This window comes from Dendroctonus ponderosae, unplaced genomic scaffold, assembly GCF_020466585.1.
Source record: "Dendroctonus ponderosae isolate FM_Combo_2020 unplaced genomic scaffold, Dpon_F_20191213v2 Dpon_F_20191213_4, whole genome shotgun sequence".
In the NCBI taxonomy this organism is placed as follows: Eukaryota; Metazoa; Arthropoda; class Insecta; order Coleoptera; family Curculionidae; genus Dendroctonus; species Dendroctonus ponderosae.
This window is the reverse complement of record NW_026018611.1, coordinates 13778482-13791735: the sequence shown is the minus strand read 5'-3', so window position 1 is coordinate 13791735 and position 13254 is coordinate 13778482. Positions and strand designations below refer to the sequence as shown.

At 31.1% G+C, this 13254-nt stretch overlaps 1 long non-coding RNA gene across 1 annotated transcript; it reads right to left on the bottom strand.

Annotated features, from left to right (window-relative positions):
* Nucleotides 1–11228: 11228 nt before the first annotated feature.
* Nucleotides 11229–12104, bottom strand: LOC109539310. Its single transcript, XR_002172106.2, has 2 exons — nucleotides 11744–12104; nucleotides 11229–11345 (listed from the first exon to the last, which is right to left on the bottom strand). It is a non-coding gene; the product is annotated as an uncharacterized LOC109539310 (long non-coding RNA).
* Between the last annotated feature and the right edge of the window lie 1150 nt (nucleotides 12105–13254).

Here is a 13254-nt window from a genome sequence, read left to right as displayed (position 1 = left end):
TCTGTAGACTCCTGGTGCTGATAAAGGATCTCGTTTGTCTTTGGCCGATCTCAAAGTCTGTTGGATGGTTCGAGTTGGTTTGAAAATGGTTTTTAGTTGGTGTTTCTCCAATATTGGAGAATCTCAACTCTCAGGCAGATTGACCTGGTTGGAGTCTAGAAATGTATCCTAAATTTTCGCTGGGCAACAAATCCGGATTAGTTTTGTCTTCCAAGGCTGCTGTTTTTCTTCAATCAAACATAAACAGTAGCTAAAATCACTTTTATGTACAAATACTTACCAGTTATGGTATGTTCTAAACAAATACGATCATTTCTCATATGGATTTCACTTAAAGACACCCGTTTTAAAGCCTTAACACAAACATTTCGACGTTCACTAGACAAAGCATTCATATCTCTCTCTTCTGTCTCGCCAAAATCGAAAAAAGCTCATTGAGCATTTAACGACACTACAAAAATCTGGCATTTGGAACCAATTGTATAAGTAATACAAGATTTAATACGTAGTTAAACGTAATGTTTACATATGTAAGCAAGTAGTCAATCGGAAATGGGTAAAACTGCGTTATGTTTATAATGAAATAACCTGCAAGCAGACGTCGGTAACCTCAACTGCCAGTTTAAGATAGAAAATAAAATGTGCAGTATCGAGGCACAAATACTACAGAACAGTACTTTAATTTTTCAGTACTTATTTTTTAGACTGATTTGCGCAGGCGTATGAGTCAAAATAGCGCAAGCCATATTACTGCATGAACTTATTGGCCGTTCATTAACTCTCTAATAGTTAATACATTAGTTAATACATTAGTTAAAGTTAATACATTAGTTTAACCATAAAAGAAGATAATGCATATAACTTAAAAATACACACTGTTATAGTTGCAAAATTCGAATTCACTTTGTTTAATCGATTGTATTATGCACTTAGCCAGCTCACTGAAGAAAATATGCCAGCATCGTATGGGAATGAGGAAAAGGAAATATGGATGGGTATAAGCGGAAAGAGTAGAACGGGAGGTCGACTAGCTGAAGCACTCGGAATAAAGTCGGCTGCTTATTTATTTTCTATAGTGTCTAATTTTTTCGCCTTGCTCGCTTTTGTAACAAATGTGATGCTTTTTTAATATGGGAACTTTCATCAACTAAACATATCGACTGTTAAAGGGTAATTACATTTTAAATACTCTTAATTATTTTATCGATGCCATAACATGATAAGGCTTACTTATTAATATTCAGGGGGAGGCAAAAACGATTGAAAGTTAATGATATTTTATTTTATTTTACATGTTTCAATCTCCTTTATTGTCGTTTTTATGTGTAGCAGTAATAACTGTGTTTGCATTTCTTCAATTGTGTCATGTTTTTTAGTCACAACTGAAAAGGTAGCAATTTAATTTATCTTGCACAAAAAGTGGAGACGCTGCTTTCATAATGGCCAATTTTTTTAAGAAGGCGGTGTCTATCTCTTTCAAGATTTAATTAATGCAGTGTGGATCCACTTTTGTTAATTATTTCAGACTGTTAGCGTTATTTCATGCTGAAAGATGTTTTTAACATTTCTACAGAGAGTGAAAAATGTCGTCCTGTAACATCAGCCAGATTTATCAGTTGAAATAATACGCATTTTTTTTCGAAGAGGGATTTCAAATGCCTACGTCAAAGAGCATTTATTTTCGTTAGCCATCTGTCGACTTTATTTGAGAAAATATGTAATGTTCTTTTAACTAATTTATCCAATTAATCTCAGTTATTTCGACTTGTATGTATAAAACTGATTCGCAATCTAGATATCTGTCTAAGAATTTAAATATTTGTCTACATGTTTGTTTCGGGTTTAACTTGCGCATAAGTGCAAAAAGAAACAATAAGTTCGCTTCCTATAAGGAAAATTATTTTTGCAGTTAAACGTATAGTGGCGTTTGAACATCTAATGTCCAAGCAAATATTAACGAACCAAATATATTCTAAATTTATAGTCTTTCCAAGTTTAAAAAATTAAATTCCTAGTGAACGTTGGCTAAATGGCAAATCAGCTTTTAAATATCAAAGTATCAATTATGCTACACAAATCCCAACAACATTTTTCAGAATTTTGTGTTTTACAAAGTTAGTTCATGCATGAACTTGTTCGCCTCGGAAACGAACACTTTTCATCCACATGTCACGAATATTCATACAAAAATCCTCACGATCTATTTTCTAGCCATTTTGCAAATTAATTTACAGTAAACGTATGGAATGGCGTTGTGGCGCATTATTTGGATTGGTCAGTTACTCCGTCATGCTGACTAAATTGCGTTTTTTTAGAAAGAATTCCTCTTAGAATATTTGAATATTAACCATTGCAAATTTGATCCGGAATGTGATTTATGCAATATAAAGCTGCACTGAACTGAGTGATGTAAATTTAGGATTGGAAAAATTATCTTTGATAATAGTAGACGCATTGATACATCGAAACAGATGTATTCTTTTATGGAATATGTTAAAAAATATTATTTTAAAAGTATTAATATCAATGTTTAAAAACAGATGAATATGAGGCAGTTTTTTGTCATAAATAAGTTGAAGACATTTTGAACAATTTCTTTAATGTCACCTAATCGTAAGAAAAATTCGGATTTGTTTAAATGGTACTTCATAAAATTTTGAACCAATTTGCCTATTTTCTATTAAGATTACAAAACTGGTGGTGGTACAAACAGATTAGTAAAGTTTGCTCTTGCTTTTTAAAACATTGTGAAATTTAATTTCGGCCAGTTTCAAGATCTTGTCTACTACTCTCTTGTTTCCTAACTTGTATTAAAATAGATTTTTTCTATTATTATTTTTTGCCACTGGAAAACTTAATTCTTTGGAATTTCATCAAATATTGAAGGTCGCATAGACGTTTCTATTCTGTGTTGGTTGCTTTAGAAAACACTGTATATGGAATGTAACAGATCCTAAAATGAATGCAATAATAGTTATTTACGCAACAAGTAGGATATCAATATTATTAATGCCCGCGTTAATGCGCAAGTGCGTTAATAATATAATATCCTCCATGTTACGTACAATATTTTATCTACAACTACCTATAATGATTTATAGATATAAAACTAATTACAGAACACAGGTAATAAGAATTTGTCATTGTCATCAGAATCATTGTCACAGTTGTCTTAAAATTACATATTTTATAATGAGTTCAAGCGACGACTTGTCATGCGATATTGAAACGAAGCTTTTAATGTTGTTTCGGATCTTGCGCCAGATAAATCACGGAAAAAATGACAAGAAGCTTTTGATCGGTACCAGAAATGGTGCAGTGAACGAACGATACTCAACTTTACAAGCGAAAAATAATTTTTAGTATATTGTAACCAAGTAAGCAAAATACATAAACCCTTGTCCTTTGGTGCACGATGTTCTTTGTGTGTATATCTTTCGTTCACTGCGCCATTTCTGGTACCTATCAAAAGCTTCTTGGTATTTATTCCTTTCCTGATTTATATGGCACAAGATCCGAAACAACATTAAAAACTTTGTTCTCAATATCAGATGGCAGGTCATCGCTTGAACTTATTTAGAAATGTGCAATTTTAAGACACAACTTTGACAATGATCGACAGATTTATTAACACACTAGTGCAGTAATATATTTTAAAAAGAACTAGTGCAGAAATAAACATCATTATGATATTTGAAAGAGTGCCAAATCTTGGTCATTATGAAACAGTTGTAAATAAAACCCTTTTATGCTGTCTGTTATTGTTGCGTTGAAAGCAATAATGTTTTTAAAATATCAGCAAAGCACACTTTCTAAAACAACAATCAAAATTAGTCAATTTAATTTTAAAACATACAGCTAATTCTAAAACTTTAGACCTTAACCCTTTATAATTCACAATCATAAAATAAGGGTACTAAAGCTTTCGGAAAATGTCTTAAACTATAAAGTTTTCCATGTCCTGAACTGACGAAACTCATTTTCAATTACCGAACTTGTATCGTAGCAAGAATAGGTAATTAACTTAATGAGACTAAGAAAATTAGGTTTCCACAAAGTAGTGTAACACCAAAGTCGTAATTAACCGAATATGCTCTCGTAAAATCGATCCGATCTAAGGAACTTGTAATAGCGTCATTCCTATAATGAAAATGAGCCTTTATGTTTAAATAGCTGTAATTAATCAAGGGGGCATTATTAATGTTGAACTAATTGAATAATAAATTATGAAAATTTATTTGTTAACTCTGAACACGTAAAATTAAATAGAGCAATTTTTGATAATATTGATATGTCATTCTTATGGAAGTAATGAGAATAAGATAATCAATATTTATAATTTGTATATCAATAATATTGAGGATTACTTAAATTTTTTGCTTTTTATAGTGAGAAGGGGTTAAATATTTAAGATAAGCTATATTAATAATTGCCAGCACTATTTTATCCTATTTTACAAAATAAAGATTTATAAGTATCTGTATGTATGCGGCGATGAAACTTTTAACGTATAACGAGCATCAGGTGAATAGTTTACATTTTTAGTCAAATAAATATTTTCAGGGTTGTACATTTACAGTAAAACTTTTGATCACGTAAATATGCCAATTTTGGGAGACCCGTTCAACTATTTTTAAATAATAGATGTTTTTTGTATTGTAATAATGAGCTTCTAATTATTTAACTGTTGACACCAAATAAAATGGCAAACCTTAAAATCGCAAAGTGATAAAGTATTTTATCAATATCGAGAACGATAAAACTACAAAATACTTTAGAGTTTTTACCATCATTAAAAGTTCAAATCTAATGATAAATTAATATTAAATCAGTAAATTCAGGTCAAAATCCATTCGTTCTTACCAAACAGATTTGCAGATAGATCTATAAGAAGAAGGTCTAGAATCTCAAGAACACGACAAGCCTGGCAAAGTATAACTTAATAATAAAATTGCGAATTAAAAAAGGACGGAAAGTGGGTATGTACAGGGTTATTGATTGAACTTTGCCCACCACGTTTTGCATCTAATTTGAAATTTAGAGAAAAATTTAACATTTTTCAATGCAAAAGTTGCAGATATTAACGTCTAGTTTACTTTAAGATAATGCCAATTGATACAGGATGTCTCAAATTCAAGTAGCAGACAAAACTTACTTTTTTTTAAAATGGAATGCCGTACTTTTTATTGTATATTCGAACTATTCGCACAATTCAAGGTCTACTCGATATAAATGTTCTATAATGATTTTCAACTGTTTTTGAGTTAATAACCAATATTGATTGAACTTTGGCCAGCCCGTTTTTGCATCTAATTTGAAATTTAAAGAAAAATGTTAAATGCAAAAGTTGCTGGTGTTTGAAACTGTACGAAAGTGATCTAAGGTTTTTTACCACCTACATGGTAAAACATATTGGTATAATAACTGACTTTTTTATGCAATTACCACCAATTACCATAGAAACCAATTTCCTCCTTAAATTCAAACTAAATTTAAATGGAAGATTAGGGATGTAGTGTAGATAAACATTTGAATTCAAATGGTTTAAACCGTCGTACGCGCACGAAGTGTGTAAGATGACAAATTAACCCAGTATGTCCCAGAACTTTTTTATTGTAATACAACAAATTTTTTGTTATAAACGCATTCATTTTGGTCTCTCTTTGGCAGATTGGTAATCTTTCCTAAGAACCCCCAACCTGGACGACCAGAATTTCCTGATAGGGTTTTCCCCGCTTAAATGTTTGCATTTAAAGAGAAAACTGGTCATTCTCGTCATTGTATAAATAAGAAGACAAGTTATTTTTCAACCACGTAACAGCTGAAAAAGCTTTATATAACTTGTTTACATTTTCTAATATTTAGGGTTGTCATAGACCTAGATTCGTGCAATGATCTGATGATCTACTATCACTGTTGCGAAAGACTTCCAAGTGAAATTTAGAACTACTATTTCAATTTAATTTTTATTAGTTTCTGAAATTCTGATAGAAAACTTAGGGTTTTGTCACATTTTCGTGTTAAATATTGCTTACATTTTGAGCTTCTTGATTCAAAAATACTAATTTTTTTCGATAAAATATTTTCTGGCGTTTTTCAGCCATAAGAAATTCGTTTGCATTACGGAGAAGATTTGAGAGATATAGATTTTAGGCTCGACTGTATACAAAGCATTACAAATGTGTTCCAAATATAATATCCGAATAAAATATTTACTAATCTGTAAGGTTGGAACTTTCGACACTCACCATAAATCATTGAATTTTGCCACTTTGTCCAAAACTGAGTGAGTTTTAATCTTCCTCCGAAGAGTGATAAAGTGATTTAAAATATTTATTGTTTATGAATGCTGAATTCTTCATTGTTCTTTTATGTTGTGTTGTATATATTTTTTAGTGAGACATGATGAAAGTTTTTGATCCCTTGATAATATATGCCAATTTGAATAACAAAATTTGTTCGATAAAAGCTATGGATTTATTTTGCTTCACTTTGTAATTTACTTCTATTTATGTAGCGCCTACTGGTGTTTCCAGCTACAACATGAGTTAGCTATTTGAATAATGACAAACCGTTTTTAAAAACTAATTTATTACTAAGTAATTAGTACAAGTATACTTCAGCGTAGTTGTACTCTGACTGACACTTTAGATTATTTCAATTGCATGAGAAAGATATGATGATACTTAATAACGATTATCAAGAGTATTTCTTGGCTGCTAATACAGCGGAAGCAATGGRGACTCTAACATGGGGACAATAACTCGTRTAAAATCTCACCGCTGTGCTTCCTCCAGAAATRAATATAACTGGTGTCAAAGCRGRAAACATSTTTGGAAGGTCTGACACTTTTGTGGTTACATATACCGTGTATGGTTAGTGCTTAGTGGTTAAAGGTTTGAGGTAAAACTCAACCTCTACACAGGAGTAACTTTGGCCTTCTTTTGACTTTTTTGCGCATTCGAAATTACATTGGGTTGTTTTCTGTACCCTGTACCTAGTGGTGGGCAAGTCGGGTCATTTTAAAGACCCGGATTTTCGGATCCGGTGCAGGGGGCGCGCGCCTCGTCCCTGAGCATATACTTTTCATTATTTAACATGCAAATTAATATGGTTTTTTATTGTTTTTTTAAATATTATTCATTGCTCTTTGTTGTTTTTAAGTGTAATAAAAAACCTGCAGAATGAAAGTTGTGGTAGACAACAATCAATATTCCTTTATTACTGAACTGCCCCTCAAGAAACTCCCAGATCCGCCACTGGGGCATGTCAATATGAAATGCGTTATTTATTGTAATGACGCCAAACTTTTTCTAAGTTTGTTTCTTTCTAACAATATAAACATATAACAATACTTATTTATATGAGTAATTTCTCAAAAATATCGGTATATACATTTTGCTGCGTTTTACTTTCGAATTTATTTTTTTAATATAGATTAAGTTGTATTTCAATAGAAKAACAAATCACAGCTCAGGTTTGGACGTAATTAATTTCTTCTATCAAAATAATACGTTGAATTGTAAGTRATAATAYACATGATTACAAAAATTTTATCGAAAATTGAAATAGTTAAAAAAGGTACTTGYATTAGGTATTTTTAAGCTCCCAATTATAAACAATACAAAGACCATTTGTTGTTATAATAGGAACCATAATAATACAGTACTAAGCCTAAGTATTAGGTATTTATATATGTATTTAAAAAAATTCTCAGAAGATTTAATAAAGTTGATGTTCCATAAATTAATTTTGTCCAATTACTGCAAAAATTGTCCAATAATTTTTCCACATCATTTAATTTTTTTGACGATAAAAATTAGATTATACTATTTTGTAACCAGTTTTATTAGTTTTCATTTAATGTTGATCACAGACCTCGAAGGCTTTATAAATATATCTTAAGTGTCCAATAACTGCCTAGTTTACTCTATATAAAATGACAGAAAGTAAATACAAGTTTAATCCTTGTTTTAATTTTATTTTCGTAATTTTCACCGTGCAAGTGCACACTATTTATTGTAATTATACATTTCTTCATAATTAACGTCTAATTTTAAATAAATTAATTTCTAAAAGCAAAAAACAGTAATTTTAAGTACAAGAGCGACCAGTGTCGATTTTCAAACGACGACGACGTTTCGATTTCGCTTCAAGTCTCGGGCAGGTAAGGTACATTTCTTGATTAATTTGAATTAAAAACACTTTGCTAAGTTTGTTTATGTTTATATCGCATTTTAGTAACTAATTTTTTATTTTACTTTTATTGGTCTTTTCTGCTGTGAATTACATTCGAAATTAAAGCGGTCCTGTATTCTCATTATTTCTTTACTAATTTCTTACAAAACCTTTTATTTGGTTGTCTTGGCTCATTTATAATATATTTCAAAATATCAAATTAGTTAACTTATTTTGTAACAAGTTGAGATTGACAGCTCCTTATTATCCAGGGTGTCCAAATAATTGCTAAACGCCTATATAGATTTTCACTAGTTACTACATAACAAACAAGTACAATACAAACAATTTCAATATACCAACTACAACCAATTACCACATAAATTGACCTGTTTTTAGATAAGCGTGATTTCTTTTTAATACGTGGAAATACTAAAAATCAAGCTTGGTTCGTTAATAAATGTTATTTTTGTTACACCCTCCGCAGGTAATTTTAATTGAACTATTTTTTTTTGTGCAGTAACTGTATATCTGGCGAAAATTTCACAAGGGGCGAAACGTTTAAAAAAAGCCGAAAATAATTACAATTATTTGTACAGCGGGTAACAAAAACAACCATTTATTAACGAACTGTGCGTCATTTTCAATATTTTCTCGGATTAAAAAAATATCGCCATTACATCAAACCACATCCATCTATGTAGTATTTAGGTAGAAAATTGATCAAGGCGCATAGAAATGCTTTTTTGCAAACTAACAGTATGTTAATTTGAGAACTTTGGCTCAATTTGCCGGCAAAATGAAGCAATATTGGATATACAGGGTCCTTCTTTGGGAGCTTTTTAAGTTTCTGCCAAACCGAAAGTACCAGAGTTCTGAAAATTTCAATACAAAGTAACGATTTTGGGCCTAACTCCTCTAAAATATTTGCAAGTCGGTATCGGTTACATCGAAAGTATGTACTTACTAGCTCATTTTAAATAGAACACCGCGTTTATTATTACATACTTACTTATATTATTACATGACCTGTGAATAATTCGTTGTTACGCCTATTTAAGTCAATCGATTTGAATATAGCTTTAGCTTGTTGTAGCCAAAGCTGCTATGTCTCAATCTGCAGAAAATAAGTTTTCCATCGCTTATAAGAAAGAAGTTAGGGAAAATTAAACTTAACTGTCAAAAAAGGCATATTACCCAAAAAATTCAAATGGAAACTCCAATCCAAGATCGTTGGTTTGCCAATAACGCTCCATTTCAATGGGCACCTAGGTCACCTGACCTTACGATCATGGATTTTTCTCTTTGGGGTCGAATTAAAGATCTTGTTTATGCTGCACTATTAACAACAAAGGAAGATTGCATTGCAAGGGTGCGAAATGCCTTCAACTCTCTTTCTCCTGAAGAGATTCAAAGAGCTACAAATGGGGCTGCTACAAGGCGTGTTCAACAATGCCTTGCGTTTAACGGACAACATTTTGAACATTTACACTAATTAAAAATTAAAAAAATAATGAATAAGCAATACATTTTTTTAATAAATTAAGAATTTTTTTGAAAATAACTATGAAACTATAACGTTTAATTGCATAAGACTTTCCTTAAACTTCCCTTAGTTTTTGTCACTAAATTGATCTGAATTGAAGTTTTTATTTGAATGTTTTGGGTAATATGCCTATTTTTGAGAGTCAAGTTTAATTTTCCATAATTGCTTTTTTATAAGAGACGCAAAACTCATTTTTTGCGCATTAAGACATGGCACCTTTGGCTACAACACGCTGAAGTTATATTCAAATCGATTGATCTAAATAGGCGGAACAACGAATTATTTCCAAGTCTGTAGCCGTCAGTGTTTTTGGAAAAATTAATAGTATTCAACAATGGTTGAAATTATGTACCCAGTTCATTTAACAAAATGGCCCAAAAATCCGACAGAGAATCGAAAAATGTAATAATATACAGGGTATTCCATTTAAAATAAGTGAGTAAGTACCTTATTCCGGTATAATTGGAAGTGGTACCGACTGATAAATATTTTAGATCATATAGTCCCGACATCATTGTATTCAAATATTTAGAACTCTGGTAATTTTGGTTAGGCAGTTACTTCTAGTGTAGGCTCCCTAAAACGGACCCTATATATAGGTAAGTTTGTCTAGATCGTCTTATTTTCGAGTGAGAAATTTGCAGTTCAACGTTGTGCAGTTGTTATAGAAACACCAAGTATATATATATTTTTAAGCAGGGAATATTTGCACAAAAGTTCTCGTTGATTCAAACGGGTTCAGAGTACTGCAGCTAGTGTTTTCCACGAGCGAGTCTTTCTAAACTCTAAAATCCTCGTTGCCAAATGATGTGGTTTTAGTAGAATTCATAACAAAGGTATTGAAATTAAACAAAAGGTTCATTTCAATTTTAACATCACGTCTATGAAAACACAGCAATGAGTGAACGTAAATATAAAAACTTTTTTTTCTTAAAAAATATTTCTGTTTTTTGCGAAAAATCTTGTCCATCCAGTAGAATAATGCATGTAGACGTTTCCATTTATTTGTTAGTATGCGTGAGGGCGAAGACAGTGAAAATTCAAGGCAGAATAAACAATATTTGTTTGTCAAAATTTAGCAAATTTTTGTGGACATATTTAAGCATATTTTAAACCTGAGTCGTTCAATGGTTTTTTGATTAATATTTGCAATATATTTTTAACAGGAAGCTCAGGCCAACCTTCCAGATTATTATTCTCTTTTTCATTTTACAGTTTTGCTAGCTGTTGTTGCCTGAATAATTATTTGCTAAATAACGTAGTTCATAAATTTACTTATTACTTTTAATAGTATAAACAACTATAAAACTGAATGAAATAAATAAACTGAATAATTCCACATTTTTCCGAAAGGTGTACGGAGCTACGAAATAATCCAAGGAAACATAAATCCCGACGTTATTGAAATAAATAAAGGTCTTTTAAAAAGGTGTAGTGCCAGTAACGCTTGACGACTCAAGGCGATTGCCCTTTCTGTTATTTCACGCAAAACGAATCAAATAAATACATTTGAAGTTTATATTTGTATAACAAAACACAAATCATTTTTATTATTGATCTGAATTTCAGTGTACAAAAGATCCCGTAAATTTGCCGCTGCCATACAATTCCGCTTCATTTCCTGAAATAAAAAGTACCAATTAATTAATGTACAAAAATTCCCGGGATTCAGTGATTTGTTTTACAATATTTGCAAAAGAGCATTTTAATCAATCAGTTTTGATATTTTCCTCCATCATCAGTACATCACCAGTGTATCATTTTATGTAAATTAATAATCTCTTACTAGGAGCAAAGATGCTATGAATTGGTATTTTTATATTTGTTTGTCGTATTCGGTCCTACATCTTTGAAGGGTCTCTTCAAGAAAGAAAGAACATATGGCGAAATCATAATTAAACAAAAAAACGATTTATATAAAATCAAGACTGTATGGACACAATAGTTTTCAATTTTAATAATGATCTCTAATATTATAGACACATGTGTATGTTGGTTAAAAAAAAATAAGTAACTTACATGCCGGTATGCATCGATTAAGGCAGCAATTGCACTCATTCTCAACTAATTGTTGACCACTCGGACATCTGGAGGTGCACTTAGCGCAGCGTACAAGGCTTGGAGGACATAATGTGGCTGCGCTCACCATATACATTGAAGCAGCAAGAGTCAACAGAAGGCAACAAAAAAATAATAACTTCATTATCAGACTAAACCTATTTGGTTGGATTTACAGAATGAACTAAATAAGAAATGTACTGGTATATTGTCAGCAAGACTTCCCATCTTATTGCTTGTATTGGTTATTATACCCGTAATAAAAACAAAGTAGCTGGAATTATAGCTCAGCACAACAAATTTGATAAATATTTTACTGGGACAGTGGGTGACCTCGATTGCAAAAACGTACATGCCTATTTTTAAACATTACCTTTATAAATAATTATTTTATTGAGTCAACGTAATGTTTAAATTAGAACATAAATGTCTGATGAAGGAGAAGCAATTTGCAAAGTTAGGACAACCAATTTATAACAACAATTTGTAATAAGCTAATTTGCACATACTGTGTTCGTAGCAGTAAATATTTATTCATATTTTGGTAGTTTTTTTGTTCTGCCCACATTTGACACATAAATTCCTTAAAATATGTTCTTAAATGATACAAATTAACTAAGTATTAAACATAGTAGCAGATCATAGTATTCCTAATAACACCAACTCAACCAATCAAATATAAACACCTATTACAATTTTCGCGAATCTCTAGATATTTTAGATTTTAAATATTAGTATGTTTGTCGGGCGGTAGTAACAAAACTTGAAGTTTTGCATAATGCTTCTAAATTGGCGTAATTTGTTTGCATATGTTTAAAAGATACACATAAATAGTAATAAATAAATGATTCACTGTAAAAATGGAGTTAGTCTGGAAAAAAACTCCTTAATTTGGAAAATGTGTTTTGAATTATGACTTACAAACCACGTTCTTTTCATTCACATGTGCAACGCTAATAAGACCACACCGATATATTTTATAATCAGCTATTACTCGGTGACTCTGCTGAGGTCTCAGATCACAGACAAATTCCTCCAAAGCTTGTAATATTTTTAAGTTCATTCAAAAGTAATAAAAAAAAAAAATTGACTGGAACCCAGGAATTTTCTTTTGAAATAAGTTGAAATACAGTCAGAAAAATATACACAATGAATATTTTTAGTGCGTATTTCTATTGGTTCGCAAACTCAAAATTGTCTTAAAATCGGTTTCGATGAGTACTGCAATAAATTTAGCAACCACCGAAAAGTTAAATTGTGGCAGCTGTTGTTTTTTAGTGTACTACCAAAAATAAGCTTTTGTGGAATAAGCAGAGCAGCGAAACACGCGTGTTTCATCAAAATTGTTTGGCTTATACAGTGAGGAATACAGCGTTACTCAAATGAAAAAAAAAATTGGTGTAAATACGCTGTTACAGAACAATGGGATCAAACGTATAAGAAGTGTTCAAGGCATCAACATTTTAGTAGAT